The following is an 18308-nucleotide window of genomic DNA, read 5'->3' as shown; positions in this document are numbered from 1 at the left end:
GGTGTATCGTACGTACTGCAACTGCAAGCGAATTTAGCTCCGATTGTGGCCGGAAATTGCTACATCTCTTGAAGTGTCACCGGGTTACGTCACCGCACGTCCAGCAAGTTTGTTCAGGGAACATATTGCAGCCTGGCACTCAAAGCAGACTCTCAAGCGTCTCAGACATTATAATGGTAGATACGGCGATGCTACCATGGACAAACTTCCACCCTTCTACACTTGTATCCGCACTCTAAACCACCCAAAAACCATTCAGCTAGGTTCATTATTGCCAACTTGTACCGCCAGTATTACTGCAATAAAACCTCTTGAAATCTATAAACTTTCTAAACAACGAAAACTAGCCCGTTTGTATATTTTTCATGAGGTCTGCATTACCAACCCCAACATTGTTCTCTCCCCTTGCTACGTTTCATATAGTCTCGACCATCGCTTAAAAGTTCAAGTGCCATTTTGCCAGACCAAGATGTACTTCCATTCGTCCGTGCCGAAGACGCTATCTCAATGGAGTCAACTAACCGCCTCAATCGCCAGCAACCCGGATCATACTTCATTCAAGACTTCCATTTTGAACATGCTTTACTCCCGCTCCTCTCTGTAACGCCGTAATGACAGTGAGGGTATTTCAACAAATGAATACATAAATATGTCGTCGAGTTAGACCCACGAATGTGCCGCTCCTCCCAAGACGATGCCTGTACATGCGGTGTATTGAACCCCTGCGGCGCGGTCTGTATTGCTGCGTTGCGGCGGCTCGAGACAAAGCGTTCCTCATCGACGCCACGCTCCGTTGTGCCGACAATTTACTATCTTCCTCCGTTTCTGCTAGCACGGCGCCTTATCGCGTCTATGCAGTCAATGGTGCTGCCTTTTCTGTTTCCTTCCTTCTTTCTTTTTTCTCCTACCTTCCTTTACTTTCTTCGTTCTTTCTTTATCACCTTCTTGTTCCGTTCTTCACAAGATCGCGGTCGTTTGTTGTGCCGGCGGAGTGGAGCTTGGTCTTCTCTTTTTTTTCCGTTTTGTCTTTCTCTTAGCTGCCACGTCTGGGCCATCGTCACGGAATGCCAGCTTCGTCTCGCAGCCTTTGACGGCGGTGGCGGCGATTTAACATTACATGGCTGATTTAGTGCCCCACGTGATGCCACACTCCGACGAGACTAACTGGTGTCGTTCAACCCATAGAACGCTTTGCTGACTGCGCCCCACAAATCGCATCGTGGTATGCGACGCACCGGTGAGCGGTTCAAATACCTCACTGGGAACATACCAGGGCCGGTATTTTGTAGCGATGCCTTTCCGGTAATAATGCCTTTTCGCGCTTATAGCGTTTTGTCAGTGGTCGGAGCGACGTTCCGTTCGCGTTATCAACGGGATCAGCCGGCCGTGAGCGATGAATGATAAGACTAGTATAGAATAAGTCATAAAGCATCGCTACAAAATCGCGGCCCTGGGCTTTCCTTTTATGCGGAACACATTTACAAAAAAAAAAAAAATCGAGACTGCTGTCACATTTGCGGGTAAGCTTTAGGCTACAGTGTAAGCCAATCTACACCCTTATGGATTTTTTTTTCTGTCCACAACTAACAGCATTACACCCATAAGAGTGTAAAGGTGTGCGTTATAGACTGATTTGCACCCTTAAATATTCTCAAGGTTGTAAGTCTGTGTACACTGTAGGAGGACATTAGCAGAAAGAAAATAATTATTGCTAATTTCACAAATTAACTAAAATCTGCTATATTTTTTCGTCGCTCACTGTATGGCACATGCTGTAATTGGGAAATTGAAGCCGAGGAGTAGTGAATTCATGCCTGCTTAGCAGATATACGAAGACTCACATCCCGCTTTCGAGATATCCGTTCCGAAAATCTACTTGAAAATTCCTCGACCTTCCAGAGCAGATTATCCCTAACTGTTAGAGATACGCTTTGGGAAAGTTACCTTGAACGGCAATGCAGCCATGCCGAAAATGACTTTTACTTTATTGCAGAATGCATGTGCGTGTAGGAGTTTTTGGCATCATGTGTGATGCCGGCTACTCCTTCTTGCTTAGCGAAGCAGTTCCTTTCAATGTTAGATCGGCTCAAACAGGCAGTCAAATAATTATAAAATAAAATGCAAATAAAAGTTGGATCGCACTCGCGCGCCACTGTTAACAGAAAGTTAAGTAAGCACATTGTTCAAATAAGCGAACTGCGCGTTGCAACAAACACATATAGCACAGCAAGTGATGACAGCCAAAAACAGCAGTGAAATAAAAGTAAAGTTGAAGCATAGTGATTATAAGTTCACATTAGGTTCTAGTAATTAAGCGATGGTTCATGGCAGGAGCGTGCCCGTAAATAGGACTCATGCAGAACACCCATTGCTATAGCCATTTTCAGCAATTTTTGTGCCTCCCAGAAATTCTTTAAATTGAAATTGCTGAGACAGTGTGGCTCGATCGAGCAGCGGATGACGGAAACGCTTTCCAAGTGAGGCGTGTCGCGCACTTTCCTGAGAGCACGCGCTTTTGGAAATTTATATGCAGCAGAGACAAAAACCATGCGCGATCGAAAGAACCTCTCACAAGGCGCAGCGCGCTTGAAATGCACGTCACTTGATGTCAGACGTAAGTACCACCAAATCCATACAGCACAGACGATTCAGATCCGATGAGCTCAATTGTATTTTTTTTTCAAATCTCTGCGTTCACGAGTCTATACAAATGGTGTAGTTGAGGAAGTACCGATGGCGAAGTCACGAGGGATTGCCCAAAAATCTGAAAGAAATTACTCCAGAGGGCGATCACCTTTCCGCTCTCTCGTTATTTTTCAGTCTGCGTGAAGTGAACTTGACCCGCACGGCAGTTTCAAAGTCGACAACAGGGCCTTTCCTCGGCTTTATACAAAGGGCATTGCCCAACAGTCGATGATTGCCCTCGTCTGCTAGGCGCACTCTGCCCATACGCCTTCGAGTTCGATGCACTCCGGAATGTCTTTGGTCCTGGGAGAAACAACACCTCGATAAGGAGAACACGACCGCATCGAAGGAAGGAAGCCTCAGTCCGCATGTTTTGCGCGTATGAGAGATTGTAAGCGGAGAGAGAGCGAGTGATACATGAGACCGCTTTCTTAACCCTTCATCTCCTACGGGCTTCTCCCGGCTGCCACTGTTTGCAGCGCAAATCTGTTCGGAACGACAACGGTTAAGAGGATTACGCGAGACGTGCAAAGAGACGCCGCCGCTGTAATGAGGTTCGCGAACCCGGCGGCTACTTGTGCCTTGGAACGTAGACAACGCTCGCGATCCGCTACCGCGCATCACGCCATTGTTTGCCACGCACGTACGAGCGCTAATTAACGCTCCTTGCAATCACACTCGAGCGCACATACAAGCTTGAGCAAGAAATGTAATGCTCGTCTGCTTTGTATCCACGTGTGCGTGTTCGCGCATGCATATGTGCGCGGCTGTGCTTTACCCCGTGTTTCTCTAGTATGAGCAAGGCAAACTGCGCAGAACTTAAAAAATAATAATAACTGGGAAACTCAACGCAAAGAACTCAAAACAAACCTACAATTTCGTTCGAAATGCAAAGCATGGGATCCCGTGGTTAGTGCAATATTAGGCAAAGAAAGGATCGACCTCTTTTGCTCAGAATAGAGTGCAGAAAGAATTCGCAGTCTAGTCGAATAACCGGCATTATAACGGCAACAGCGCATGTTTTCTTACGTTTCCTTGTTGTCTTTTACTTCTTAATTAACAAGTATTCTGTCTCGTGCACCACGGCGCACTCTGCAGCCGCTGCCTCACGAACCACTGCTGCTCTCAGTGCTTGGAGTTATCTGATGCATATAGTAAAGTAAACGAGCCAGCAGAAACAGAGGAACACAGGAACATAGGAACAAACAGACGTTTCGGTTCCGAAGTAAGGTCATGTATGTTTGGCAGAAATTCTTTGACTAACAGGACTTTGGAGGTCCCCGTCACCAAAATCTACGAAAGAGTGCATCGGAGTTCTCGTTAAGATCATCCTTAGCTGAGGTAATATATTATGAAACTGTTAACAGAAATGCTAAGTGTATTTCGTAGCACATTCTGAGGGTGCCTCTCTCGAAAGTTGTGCTAGTGTGCTACATTGTTTGCTATCTGGAAAGTTTGCTATTACGAAAGTTGGGCTCAGTAATTGTTGCGACTTTGTGCACTTGCAAGCAGGCAAATTCAGGCAAACAGGCAAGTGGCGGTTGGGACTGTTTGTGACAATGTGAAATTCATGGCTCTTCGGAACGTCACCCTCATGAGTGCGGGACAATTCCTGCTGTGTAGTGTGCGTATGCGTCTCTGTGGGCTTCACTTTCCACGCGTATTATGCCCGAAAACTGCCTTATTGCCGCATCGCCATCATTTTACGTGTAGTCATAATCTTTTTACTCATCAAACAACGTATAGTTGGTGAAGGAGCCGATGTCAGAATATGGTCGTCCACATTTCCATCTGCATCCAAACAAATCACTCATTCTATACCAGACGCTGTTGGCTGCGCTCCGGTGAGAAACACGAAGAAAAAGCTCAACTCGTGGTTCTCGAGTTTCAGAAGCCACGTATTGTAGGAACGACGTTGCCGGCTCGCTCCTTTAACTGAGAGCAGTGGGTTCAGTCACAGTGAAATGTTATCGCCCGCAAAACTTTTGTGCCCTAAAGTACAGTTTATAAGTTCTGACAGGTCATGCGTTAACTGCTACTTCGTAGTAGAATCAAATGTAGTTTTTAGTCCAGTCTGCTGATCCCGCAGTGTTGTCAGCGACAAGTTTGTCCTCGCCTTCTTTTTTTTCTCGCGGTTTGTCTGTCCGGTAGGAGTTATCGCGAGATGAGAAAAGAAACCGGGAAGAGGAAAGCCGGCGGCTGCGTGGGGGACAGATATATATGCGCCGAGGCGCTGGGTCACGCACCGGTTGAAACTGGATTTCGCAGAAGGCTGCTGCAGTCGCGTAGAAGATGCTGACCGGCCGTGCGTGTGTGTGCTTTGGCCATGTCCGGCTTTGCCTGGAATGCTGACCGCACGCGTCGTACGGCTACACGGGGAATTCCCCCGAACCGGACGACAAGCTCACGGCTTAGGGCGCACGAGGCACTCAACCTGACCTGGCCCTGCTGCATACCTTTTGCATCCGATTCAAATTTGTTCTTTCTATGCAGAAATGCACCAATGATAGGTGTAGTGGAGACCAGAGGGAACGCACTTCCAGTGCGGTGTTGCGCGCCGTCGGCGTGTCCTGTACCGCGCCTCTTGGAGAAAAAAGAATTCTTGAATCCTTGGATTGAAAAAAAGTTCCTGATCCTATACATCTATCGCAATCTAACATGTGCCTATCTCTACATTACGTGATTTCGCTTCATTGAAACTTCTATCTCTATATTGCAAAGATAACCATGTCTGTAACGAACCCGTGGCTCCACCTCTTCCCTGCTTTTTCTCTACTATTGCTTTTAACATCTGCTGCTTATCTCGGACCGCTATCCAGTAAACGCTCCTTTCTGCTTTGAACCTAAGCTCAACAGGAAGGAGGGCGTTCCCAGCACGGTCCTGGCCACGGGTGTATATCTTGGTATTTCATTACAATCTACCGATACGCCGTGCGGCGCGCCGCCTAATGAAACTTGGTAACTTGATGGAGGTCTTCGCACGTAGGATTCTGCAAGGAATTGCACCAAAATGTGTCGCCTGCCTTAGGCTACCGTCAGCTGTCTTCCGAGCTGCTTCTATACCAATTTCTCTCCGTACTCCAAGGGGGAATCTGCGTTTTTTGTAGCGGTGCCTCAACACATGCATGGCCACACTCTACTGCGTCGCGGCACCACATTGTACATGCGCCAAGCTCCTTTCTGTTTACGTTTGCATTGAGCTTTGTAACTGGTATGCTGCAAGCTGGCACGTGCATCGAAATGCGTGACCCCACTCGCGGTCGCGTCGTTACTCTCCGTGTAGTATGCGACGCTGCTGCGGCTTGTACGGTCGAAGGCCATGCCCGATTCGTATAAAAGAATCCTTGCGACGCTGGTGACCTTACAAAAGCTTTCTCTGCAGACAAGTATGGGGACGCCCCTCCGGGAGTTATTTATAGGGTGTCTCCTTTTAGTCGCAGAGGCTCGTGCGTGTGCTGCCGTAGGCATATGCGTACACGCTTTCCTTTCCGTTGTTTACATTTACTTACGTTTGTTTACTTGCTTACATTTAAAGCTGCTAGAACCTTGCGGCAACTTCCACCCCTCGCACATTCAGCGGTATGCTCTCTCAGCCTCTGTCGCTGTCGGTTTCTTCTGTTCACGCTTTATGCTGAAGCGATAGCCTTCTTTCTTACAGCGATAGCTGTTCGGTGTTATCGAGTCAACTTTCGGGGCGTACCCCACGTGCGTCTTCAGGCGCTTCGTGAAAATGAAAGTAATAAGAAAACGCTGCTTAATCTCCGAGATAACGGTTCATTATCTCGCACATTTATTATCCGCACGCGTGCTTGCTACACTACTGTGCGTTTGCGTGGCCGTAAATAGTTCACAGCGACTGCAAAATTCACGCTGACACATTTGATAAACTGGGGAACAAATAACTTATCCGTGTGTCTGTGTGCTGCGTGCCATATACACTATACGAAAGCATAGCCATTTACTGGCATACGAATGCTGATTAGATCACATGTCAGCTGTATTAAGGCTGCATTTATGACACACATAATTCATAATCAGTCTACAGGTTAAACTTACGTGAAGTCGTTCCGGTGTTTCTGGGTACACGGCTTCGGTCTGTTCTAGTGTTTTCTTTGCAGCTTAGCGCCTCGAACTTCAAGAGCAACTAAAGCTAATAATGGACATCTATAATTAGGTCGAAGTAGTGCTAACAAAGAACACGGCGTATTGCGAATGTCGGCCCTTTCTCGCTGAAGAATAACGAGAGAGAGGAAAATCGCGAGTTCTTGCAGCTAATGACAAGTGAGCTTGGAGACACAGGCCATCGATCGCCTTGCGCAGGCGATTAACGATTGCGCAAAACGCGATTTGACCATCACACCACGGCCATGTACTCGAACCAATTGCAGCAAGACCGCGCCACCGCGGCTTACGACGGTCGCGCGTTCTAGTCGCCTGGCCTGACCTTATAGCCCACATTCTAGGCGTCAAGGTCACTTTTTATATGCAGCTGGAAGGAAGATGTCAAAGAAAAGTAAGGCAAGGTCTCGCCCGGTTCGCTAACCTGCACGTAGGAAAGAGGAAAGGGGGAAAGAAAGATAACAAAAAAGGAAGAGTTAGTGTGCGCACACCCGCAGTCGAAGCTACCTTGCTCTGACGTTGCCCGAACTTTTAATGACGACTATGTGCATTACGTTTGCATTTTCTTATGAGTTCATCTGAATTGCAATTAATTTTTATAATTTTGACCTGCGCATACCGTAGACTCCTCTTAAACGCCACTCGAAGGAACAGCAAATACAGTTCGGTTTATCAGAAGTTTCGTGTATGCGAAGGACGCAGAAATGACGAAAGATCATTTCAAAAGCATCAAGCTTTTAATTTCACTGCAGTACAGAAGTGAGGTTATTGTACTCCGCTTATAATAACGCAGATTTTTTTCGCATGCGCTCTTGCTTTTCGACTTTCGCCATCACGGTTTACAAAGGAAAGTGAAAAAAATGTGGTTGATCCCTCTTATATAGGAATCGGTATAGAACACGAAAGTGAAACGTGTCTTCACAGAAGTAGTGTAATGTTTATTGCACATTGATATATAATGTCTATTGGTGTTTTGTGGCTAAAGCGCCCTTAGGCGTTGATGCACCCACGCTGACGCCTGGTGGCACGTCTCCTCGATCACGACTACCAACGTCGATGATCATGAGCAACCGTCGTGCATATGGAAGCTGCACTACGCTGCACACGCTAGCACAACGCGAAAGACGAAGCACCTAACTGACACACTAATACAACGCGCAAGACAAAGCACGTAACTGAATCGTCACCGAGTCAAATCAGCGCGTACAGCGCGTCGTAATTGCAGCCTCCGCGATCAACTTCAGAAACATTTTCAGAGCTAATTGCGGAGGCCACGCTCCGCTGTGCTGAGTACGGTGAACGCCACCTAGGTGGCGTTCGTAGTGCTTCTTGATGGCAGCGTCCCTTCGAATGCTGGCATCGAGGCGTCGTAGTGCTGAGACCACCGAAGCGTTCACTGTCGGTGCGCGTTAGTGTCATAATGCAGTACTTCTCTTTTCTGCTCGTAGGCGGCGGCACCGCCCCGAGCAAGAGCGCGGGTACACGGAGGAGTGTTAGATATATAAGGCGCGTCTGTGTAGCTCTCTGCAAATGCGTTTGTGGCGAATGGGTTAAACGCTCGGCGATCTATCGTCGCGGACCGAGAGGTCGTGGGTTCGATTTCGAAATTTTGCATGTTTGTGGAACTTTTTCTTCTGGTTTCTTTCTTTGTATTATGTTCTATGACGTATTTCCGTGACGGAAATACGTCAGTGAAGTCTTGGTGGACCCCGGCATAAAACACTTTCGTGTTAAAATAGGCAACGTGAACGCCGCAGAGCAGCGGTAATTCCACGACAACGCAAATGGATGATGTGTTGGATTTTCTGGACTATTTGTCATCACCATGTGACGTGCTTGTCGACCTACTCCTGTTTCACATGAAGTATGACGGCCGATGAGGTAGGCGCATATTCGGCTCCAGTTCCCGTTCCAGTTTCCAGGAAAAAGCGATCCGTTTAAACCAAGTTTGTTAACATTGTTTCTATGGGTGGTCAACCAAAGCTTGTAACCTCGACCCATTAATCCGGCGTTTCCATTTGAGCGAGTTTTCTTTATCCAAAGTCCACTGCACTCGAAAGCAGATGCCTTTTTGTTTTTTTGTTTTGTAGTCTCAAGACACTGTGAAACATGCCACATCACTGGTGTACATAAAAGTAAGAAAAGTAAGAATAAAATAAAATAGACATCAAATAATATGTTGAAGACCCAAAGAAATTCACGCATTATGAGACACGGCGTAATGGAAGGCTCCGGATGAATTTTGAATTTCGATGGGGTTCGTTAACGTATAGACTTAAAGCATGGTAGACAAGTTTTTTTGCACTGACCTCCCATTGGAACGTGGTCGACGTGACCGGGAATCGAAGCCGTGACCTCACACACAGTGGCGAAATGCCATTGTTGCATGAGCCACTGCAGCCAGTCCTATACATACCAAAACTGCGCCGCGACACACATGGGACGTTTCACACACGGCCCACTTCACGCATTCGTGGACAGAAACAGCCATAGTAGGTGGTCGTTAGAACCTTGTCAGCGAGGTCGTTATTGACAGTGCCACAATGACCCTGAAGCCACTGAAAGATGACATCGTGCCCTTTTTGCAGGGCGTAATGGTTTATGTTATTTCAGATATCATCTACTCATATGTACCGTGACTTAGAGCAGATTTGTCTCTCTTAAGAGCTGCTATTTAGTCACAAAGCAAGACCAATTTCTCTGCTTCTTGGTCAGTGACATAGTTTACAGCGTCATGGAGGGTCGCAAGTTGTGCCGCCGTAGATGTCGTTATGTGCAAAACTTTGATTTGCATTGTGATCCGTTTTGCCGGAACCACAACAGCAGCTACTCATACGTGACGGTAGGTGACGTCGAACCATCAGTATAAATATTCATGCGGTCTCCGTATGTTTCATGCAATAAGAGCAGCGTCATCTGCGCCAAAGCCACTGTCGAATTAATGTTTTTATTAGTCATTCCTGGAATAAACCGGTACACTTGTGGAATGTCGAAGACAGCAATGTGTAGAGGAAGGTCTCGCCAGTGGTGTATAAGCGATGGTATACTGTCGTGGTGAGCGTTAATCACTCGCTAAAACGTAGCTCGGGCTCGCTGTGCCGGCAGGGAAGCCAAGTGATGGTAGGGGATCCTTGAAAGATGGCGAACTTGAACTTACTTCAAAGCCTGCCTGCTGCCGTTGCTTGCGACAAAAATAAAATAAAATAAAATAAAATAAATAACATAAATAAATAAAGAAAAGAAGCCCAGAGAAATGTTTATTCTGAACTCATTATTATTGTGCCCAGTTAAATGTTTGCGTTCTAGCGGCCATTGTTCGTAAACCTACGCATGTGTTCTTTTGCAGTGCACAGGTTATGACTCAAGATAAGCTCAATAACCACGAAGAACGTTTGTCACTAAACTCGACGTATTCCTTCCTCCGGATCGTTGTGATATTGGCTTCGGTTCTTGACCCTGCCGGCGGGTGCCCAAGAAAAATGTGAGCACACTCCCGATATAGCTACACAAGGCATGCGTCTTCAAGGAAGCTTCTCCGACAAGAACCTTGCGAAATCTAATGACACTTGAAGACACGATGGCCACGATAAAGAATGTATGGCGTGGGAACGACGTTAGACAGACGCGAGACTGGGATCGCTTGCTCAGGTGTAATTTTAGGTCGGGAACCATCGTTTCTAGAGACAAGGCATGCCATCAGGAAATTCTTTCGTCGTGTGACAGGGAAAAACATAGAAGACTATTTTCCTTGGAGACCATCCGACATCTACACTATGCAAACAGTCGAGCGTCAAGGTGAGGTATTTATTGCGAATAAGGAAAGTGTTACAAACACTTGATCATCCAGCCCTATCACGAGAGCTTCAAAACACCGTCCATCACCTAACCTGCTTACGGTAAACGTGTTTGCTAAAATTCAGAAAAGGCTGTAGACAAATAGGCGTGTCTGCATTTGCGCTCATGAGATATAAATGTACCTTAAATTGAACTACGTACATGGTAATAATTCAACGTCGCGGTGACTGCGCAAACCCTATGCGGTTGCTTCTGTCGTCATTTTCCGAGTGCCCGATCTGTGTGACTTGTTTGGTTTGCGCTACGATCGAGAACGACTCCCGAAATACATTCTAATTTTTGGGCCTATAGTGGGCCTCTTCGATTTGTCGTCTGGAACTCACCAGAACTCCACGCGCAGCAGCAGAAATCAGCACCTCGAGCAGTCCTGAGTAGTCCGGAAAGAGAAATTGAGGCGACTTGGTGACAAATTGTGGCATACCATATATGCGGATGGAGGGAAACCACCTGAGCGTGCAAACTGTATATAACAGCACATTCGACTGCTCGTTTGAGAGCGCTGTCAGAGTGCTCGATGGTCGCATACAAACTACAATGAAGTTGTATTAGATGAACAAATGACTTTAGTACCATCACTGCGGCTTGTTAACGCTATAGGAGTGTGCTTAATGTCACGCAAAAGGTAAAGTACCTTGCCAAACTAACCTTGAAGCCTTACTGTAGTGCTCGGAAACGATCACATGAACGGGCGAATAGACTTACTTAACGCGCAGTCTTTCACTCAAAGACAAAAAGAAAACAACAAATACACCAACCACAAGAAAACAAAAACAAAAGGAAAACGTGACGATATTGATTGGTACAGTGGCAAATGATCTTGGCAGACGACATTTAGGCCGTTTTTGCAGAAAACCATCAGCAAGTTCACCTTTGCGTTCTTCATTTATTGACGGTTATCGTACAATGTATATCCCCCCCCCCCCCCTCCCATTTCTTTTTTTCGAGTTGTATGCGTAATGTTTCTGGCGAGTGCCAAATATTTCAATTGGAGAGGTCGCCTATACGCGTACTGCTGAATGATCAGAGCGTTCAAACTACCTAGCTTTCACCAGTGCGCATCGTGCGATTCGCTGTCACTATAGAGAGTTAGATTACCAAGAACATCTTCATATAGACTACTTTACGGAAGCGCTTAGGTGCCGCCATCTGGGCTGTTAACGCTGCTGTTTGCAATTTTGAACGATATGTACGTTACTACTGTCGATTTGAAAGCATGAAAACAGTTGTATAAATACGTTCAACGTTTCATGACAATGTTACGTCACTTCACTTCTCATAAAACTTAAAAATTGTTTGTGCAGCAGCCCAAGATGGTGGCGCTCATGAATCGAATATAAAATCGTCTCTAAGCAAATACACTTTACACACTAAATTCTAACATGGCGACGCTCGGAAGTAGACGTTTTATGCGCACGTGGCAGCCGCAAGAAAAATGAAGGACTGAAGATACGAAGAAGAACGATAAGCAAAGAGTACGCAGCAGAGAGCATGCAGGGGTAGTAGCTACGAACCAGCAGGCGCGTTAAAGAGCCGAGAGAGTGTAGATACCGGAAAGGCGATACTGGGCACATGGTCTCTGGAGATCTGGAAGTCAGACCTTGGTCCTAATTTTGTTTTTCATTGCCACCTTTTCTTTCTTTTTTTTTCGTTGTCAGAGCCACTGCGGTGTTCGTGCATGGCTTTTACATTTTGGAAACATTGCCTGCCTCCTGCTCAACGCCAAGGTCGCGAGGATTGCCGGAGTACGACACGAGGTATAGGAATGGCGCTAATAATGGAGCGCGGGCCAAAATTTCCTCGCGGCAGTCTCGCATTTCGTCAGGGTCACTGCATTCGAAACGCATGTCAAGATTGTGTTTTGTGCCCCCGCACGTAGCTGTCGCAAATACAAAAAAAAAAGAAACGCAATAATGAAAAAAAAGATGAAAATGATCCGAAATAAATTCGTGTGCACGCAAATACACAAATCGCATGCCGATACTGACGCTTTGTGTCTGTCGGTCATTTGTAGAGCTTTGGAGTTCCTTTGCCTTTACCACATAAGATGCGTTTCTTGCACGGGATTGCGCGCGATCACGCACTGACGCCATATGTAGTACTGTGAACGGATACTGATGCTAGTACGTATAATACGGGCGTGCCTCCAGCGGAAATGTGCACTTCAGAGCCGGACGCGCTAACCACTGAGCAAGCACGCAACGCCCATGGACGCTTGGTAATTTGTGTAGGATTATATGCGCAGCACAAACTCCGAGAGTGGAAATACATGCGTCTGAACTTCAGACACCACAATAGGCAGCACTGTAGAGCGTCTTGTGCGCATTGCAATAAACGTTGTTCGTGAGAAGGCGGACGGTGTTCGTTGTCAGAGCCTACTGCTGGTGGTCGCAGCAGATGTGTTCAGAGCGCGAAAAATTGATGAAGTATGCTCTTAGTTTTCATTGCGATAGCAATTATATGGACCCTCCAAGCAATTTTTTTATCGTCGTCGTCACCGTCACTGTCGCCGCCGCCGTCGTCGTCGTCATGATGTTCCGTATAAAGTCCAACGGCGATAAAATCGTCGCCGCGCGCCGTGCGTTGTCTGTGCGAATGAAAGCGTGCGAGGATGAGCCGGCAACCGCAGCTTAATCTCGCGCATGCTAGAGAGGAAGGTGGCCGGAAGCGCACGGTCTTCGTTCACATGCGAGGCACGGGGAAGAGGCGACGCATACGGGAGGGGGGGGGGGAGGGTGCTTTTTGCTTCCGCGGCTGCTGCTCACGGAGCTATTCTTCAAAGCGATCTGCGATGGGCCAAAGTGCATTCGACGAGTGCCGGTAGCTTCGTATGCGCAGCGCTCTCGACGTTTCGTTCGCGTTGAAGCCAGAGCCAGCGCGAAGGTCAATTTGCTCACTGCCGCTGGCGCGCTTTCTCACTCCAGCGTTTTGACGAGATCCCGCGGTCATCGAGAGAGATCTGTTCATGTTTACCTGTGCGCGCGTGACACCGTGCTTGTTTATTTAGTAAGTAAGCGAATATTTACAACTTATATGACCAATAAAACTACTATCCTTACTTCGTATAGACTTCGTATAGCTGTCTACTAATTTGCTATCGCAATCGATGCTTCGCCTTTCGGGCGAAACTGCGACTTTTTTGCTTCCTTTTTTGTTTTCATGGCTAAGAACACAAGTGCAAAGTAAATCATGTGCGAACCCGCGAGTACTGAAGTTTGAAAGTCAGGAATGTCAACGCTTGCATCGCCTTTGGCGCGTCCTATAGCTCCCTGTCCCTCCTGGCTCTCCGTACTTCCAGCAGGGCAGTTCTGTGGAAACCTCGCTGTGCTTTCGAGTGCTTCTACACGCGAAATTAAACGAGAACCCGCGAAGTATTGCGGCAAAGTCGTTCGAGCGTCTCCGGCTGAGGTCACAGCCTTCGTCGTATATGATGAGCTGAACGTGTGTTCTCGTGGCCCAGTGACCCAATGCGGTCGGCGCGCTTCATGGTTGCCGAGCAAGAGCATCGATCGCATGTGACGTGTTGGCGTCCACTTTCATACAGGCGCCCATGCCACTCAGTGAGGGCAGGGGGAAACAGGGACACGCCATCTTTTTGAATGATTCAATGAACTTGCTGTGCTTGTAAAATGCTTAAAGGCCGCTCCGAGAGTTACCGCTTTTTTTTTCCCTTCTAGGTGGAGAAGTGGGACATCTGCAGGACTCATGACGCTCAAGCATCTGGACGCCGTTTCATATTTATAGACGACAATCTCACAGCTAGACGGAAGCTACGGAACTGGGACGGTCATTGAAAATGTATAACTCCGGCGCTTTTCGTGTTGACGCGCTCGCGGAGCGCTACACCCTCAAAGCAATACCTTTTACTCACGATAATAGCTTACGCAGGCAGTGTTACGTAGACTACGGTAATAACTTCTCATATACTTGCGTATACGTTTTTTATTGCAGTGACGCACAATATTTTTTGTGTCGAGACGTAACCAATGTGCTGCGAAAGCTACGCAAGTGTAGTGTGGCTATAAAACTGCATCCCACTGCATGTTTTGTTTCGAAGAGCTTCAGATTTGCAAGGCTACTTTATTTATTTATGAATACTGTTGACCCGAGAGTCGTTAGGGCAGGTAGATAAACAGAAAATACATAACACAATGCATGAATAAGCGGCAGTCCTTTAGCCGAACATTAAATATTAGAAATCATAAACAGATTTAAAGGCGCAAATAGAAATATAGCTCAAAACACAAAAGAATGCACGTGGGACACCGAAGAAGAGGGGGAAAAAAGAAAAAAAAAGAGAAAAAGAGAAGAAAAACAACAGAAAGAGGGAAAAAAAATTGGCTAAGCATTCAAATGCATAGTACTCAGAAAATAATGTAAAACAAGATAAATAGTGCCGTATCCTCTTGTAAATCAGTAGTACGAGGTATCCCTAAATTATTAATTGCCGCAATGGAAATGCAATGAAAGCCACCCTTCAAATTGTTTTAATAATACTGATTGAAGGACTGCGGGGGGTAGGGAATTCCATTCTGCTTTTGCTTTAAGAAATAATGAATATTTACAGCATTTTTCTTGCGCTGTGTTTGATTGTAAAAGTTCTCTGCAGGAGCCTCTTACAGTGCGATAGGAACGCAGCTTTAAGTGAAGGTCGGCATTAAATAAATTACGGGGTAATTGATACAATAATTTTAGTCTCGCGATTCTTCTAGGTTCAGCAAGCTCAGGAAGTTGAGGATTATTTAACATAATAATGACAGAGTCTGTGCGTCTGTATCTTGATAATATTAATCGAGCCGGTCTTCACTGGACTTTCTCAATCTTGTCTATAAGACCTTTTCGGTGCGGATTCTGTATAACGCCCGCATACTCTGTATAACGAGGGACGCAAAAGGGTTACATACGCGGTTAATTTCGCCTTCAGAGTAGCGAGCTTTAACTTCAATCTGTGAAACCACAATTTACTCTAAGCTTTTGAGCAAATGTCATTATTGTGTGTTTTTCCAGTTTTGAAAGTACTCCAAGGTACTCCAGTACTCCAAGGTATTTAAAAAAGTTAACTTGGGGGTAAATGGTGCCCGTCCATATCATGGTCAAATTCTATCATGTTTTTAGTTCTCTCAGTATGTGCGTCTGTGCGCCTAACTGTGCGTCTGGCATTTAATGCTTTTGTTTTATTTGTCTTTTAGTAGGATAAACGCTTATTTCCAAACATTTTGCTGGGAGCAGACACTTCCAGTCTCTCTCCTGATGCAACAGTTAATTGCTCGTAGACGTACAACTGCAAGCCAGACACGGGTGCTGCCAATGAAATACCCAGACATTAAATATCAACTAAAGCACTCGTTCTGAAATGATTCGTTCAACAAGAAAGACAGCTGCAATAAGACAGCTCATGACAAGTTTTAGAGTCTTTACTTCAGAATTAACCAGAAGGACAAGGAAAAAAGGACGCCGCGTTCAGGAAGAAAAGTTATTGCCTGGACTAATGACCCCACAGCAGTGACTGGATTTTAAACGATGTCATTGCAGATTTCGTCGCAGTAGGCAATGCGGCTAGTTCCGTGAAACTCGAGCGTTTCGACGCGACGAACGGGGATGCTTTCGACCGAGAACGAATGAACTCGTTTATCTGGGTGTCCGCGGTACATGGATTGTTTACGTGAGCATGCAGGCGTCAGCTCTCGCGTGATGAGCCGGGTTAGTCACTGAATCAACAAAACGGGTACACATATCCGAAAAGAAACTACAGGTTGCTGACAATCATTTAGGCATGCTAACACAGACATTCCGAAGTGGCATTATCTAGTTGCTGTCGGGGTTTCCGCTGAACTGGCGGTACAACACGATAGCATGCACGGAAATCTCGTCAGAGTCTTAGCAGGCCTTTTAGAATTTTTGTTCCCTTCTACAGCTGGACTGCCTATCTCGTGCTTGTATCAGCTCCATCAGGGGCAATGCAACAGTTTCCGAATTCGTCACTGTTTTATGGAGTCAGTCATACTAACTCACCTCATTGAGCGTTGGAGGTCTCGCATGCCTAAAAACTCTTTGAATTCTGGCAATAGTTTCTGTTTTTTCCAATCACATTTCAAGGATCAAATTCAAGCGTTAGGTTTGTGCAAAAATCCTTTACATGGAACCTGGTATCAGGCACAACTTATAGGCTTAAAAATAAAGCATGTAAGAGACAAACTCTCTTGAGCTGCAAGTAATAGGTAATAGGAAGTAATATTTGAGAGCGATAAGCCCACGGGGTCACTTTGCGCAGTGGCAATGGCGTGCTGATGAGCCTGAGTTCGCGGGTGGGATGCCGACGCAGGCAACCGCATTCCGATGAGGACGCAATACCTAACACGCTTGTGTATCGTGCATTGGGTGGGCTTGAAAAGAACCTCAGGCGGTCAAGATCGGATCGTGGTGTTGGCAAGTAAAATCTCTGAATTATTTTCTATTTACGAGGGCACTTCCGGGTCACGGCCGTTGCGCGTGGTCACAGCAATGCAAATGTTTGTTCGTCACGTGGTGGGATTCAAAATAAGTAAATGATAAGGAAGCCAGCCACACAAGTTTCTGATGAGTCCGCAGTGGGCAATCGGGAGTGTTGTAGATCAGGACGCCAATGCCCTAACCTCTCGGTAACGTCCTCGGTTTCTCTCCTTTTTTTATCGCTTGTCTTTTCGACAATATTGCTATCAAGAGACAGAATTGTGAAGCGCGTCAGTTTGAGTTCGTCTACTGGTGTAAACGGCTCGACAAATATCAGGTTTCTATCGCACAAAGGCACTATAAATGCTGCATCGCAGGCTATAAGCTTAGTCATGTATCCTAACGGCCCGAGGGCTTTGCATAAAGGGAGTGGGAGGGAAGAAGTAGTTTACATCCATGAAAACAATGCAAAAAGACAAGTTTGCAGAAACTAAAATATTTCCTAGCGTGAACATATGCAAAGCATTAAAAAGGACAAAATACAATAAGCAATATGAGAAAGCAACTATTAAAGCAGCTAGCTATGCTGGACATTCATGCCTATAAAAGAATACACAGATGAACGCTACAAGTTTTACAAAAAATATGCACATGTACACATAGCAATAAAAGTATTTGTCTAAAAATGAGACATATATAAGTAAGCGTTCACACCCCTAGATGACTCTTTAATTTGTACAGCTGGTGATAGATGGCGATTTGGACAAAGCATCACCACAAATAAATGTTTTCTTCTTTTTTAATTTGCGAATGAACTCGTGGAATAAAACAGAGCGCAAGAATCCATACATTAGTTGAAAATAATTACCAATAGCCGTTCCGTCCGGTATTAAAAAAATCCTATTCAGCACGAAACGAAGACATAGAAGATAGACGAGAATATAGCAACGTTGCAGTCTGGCATGCTTTGGTACCAGTGTGTCATTTCACGAATGAAGAAATAACGGCCAACACCCCCGACACTAACAAGAGCTACAAAATCTGGTGTTTTCGTGCGAACAGCACGTCTGAAACACCTTTCCAAAGTAGGAGAGAACAACACGGAGGTCGCAACCCTGTCGCTCTCGTAACAACGACAATTGACAGCCTTGCTAGGCATCGTTTCTTCGGAGTGGCCTTCAAGTTATATTGCTCTCTATCTTTTATTGCTGAAGTTAGCATGA

General features: G+C 46.0%; 1 long non-coding RNA gene across 1 annotated transcript; it reads left to right on the top strand.

Annotated features, from left to right (window-relative positions):
• The first annotated feature begins 1038 nt into the window (after positions 1–1038).
• On the top strand, positions 1039–16749 carry LOC125945190 (uncharacterized). The gene is made up of 3 exons (XR_007466684.1): positions 1039–1237; positions 10151–10285; positions 14334–16749. It is a non-coding gene; the product is annotated as an uncharacterized LOC125945190 (long non-coding RNA).
• The last annotated feature ends 1559 nt before the right edge of the window (positions 16750–18308 follow it).

This window comes from Dermacentor silvarum, chromosome 4 (assembly GCF_013339745.2).
Source record: "Dermacentor silvarum isolate Dsil-2018 chromosome 4, BIME_Dsil_1.4, whole genome shotgun sequence".
Classification (NCBI taxonomy): Eukaryota; Metazoa; Arthropoda; class Arachnida; order Ixodida; family Ixodidae; genus Dermacentor; species Dermacentor silvarum.
The sequence above is the reverse complement of the archived record's forward strand: the minus strand, read 5'-3'. Positions and strand labels throughout refer to the sequence as shown.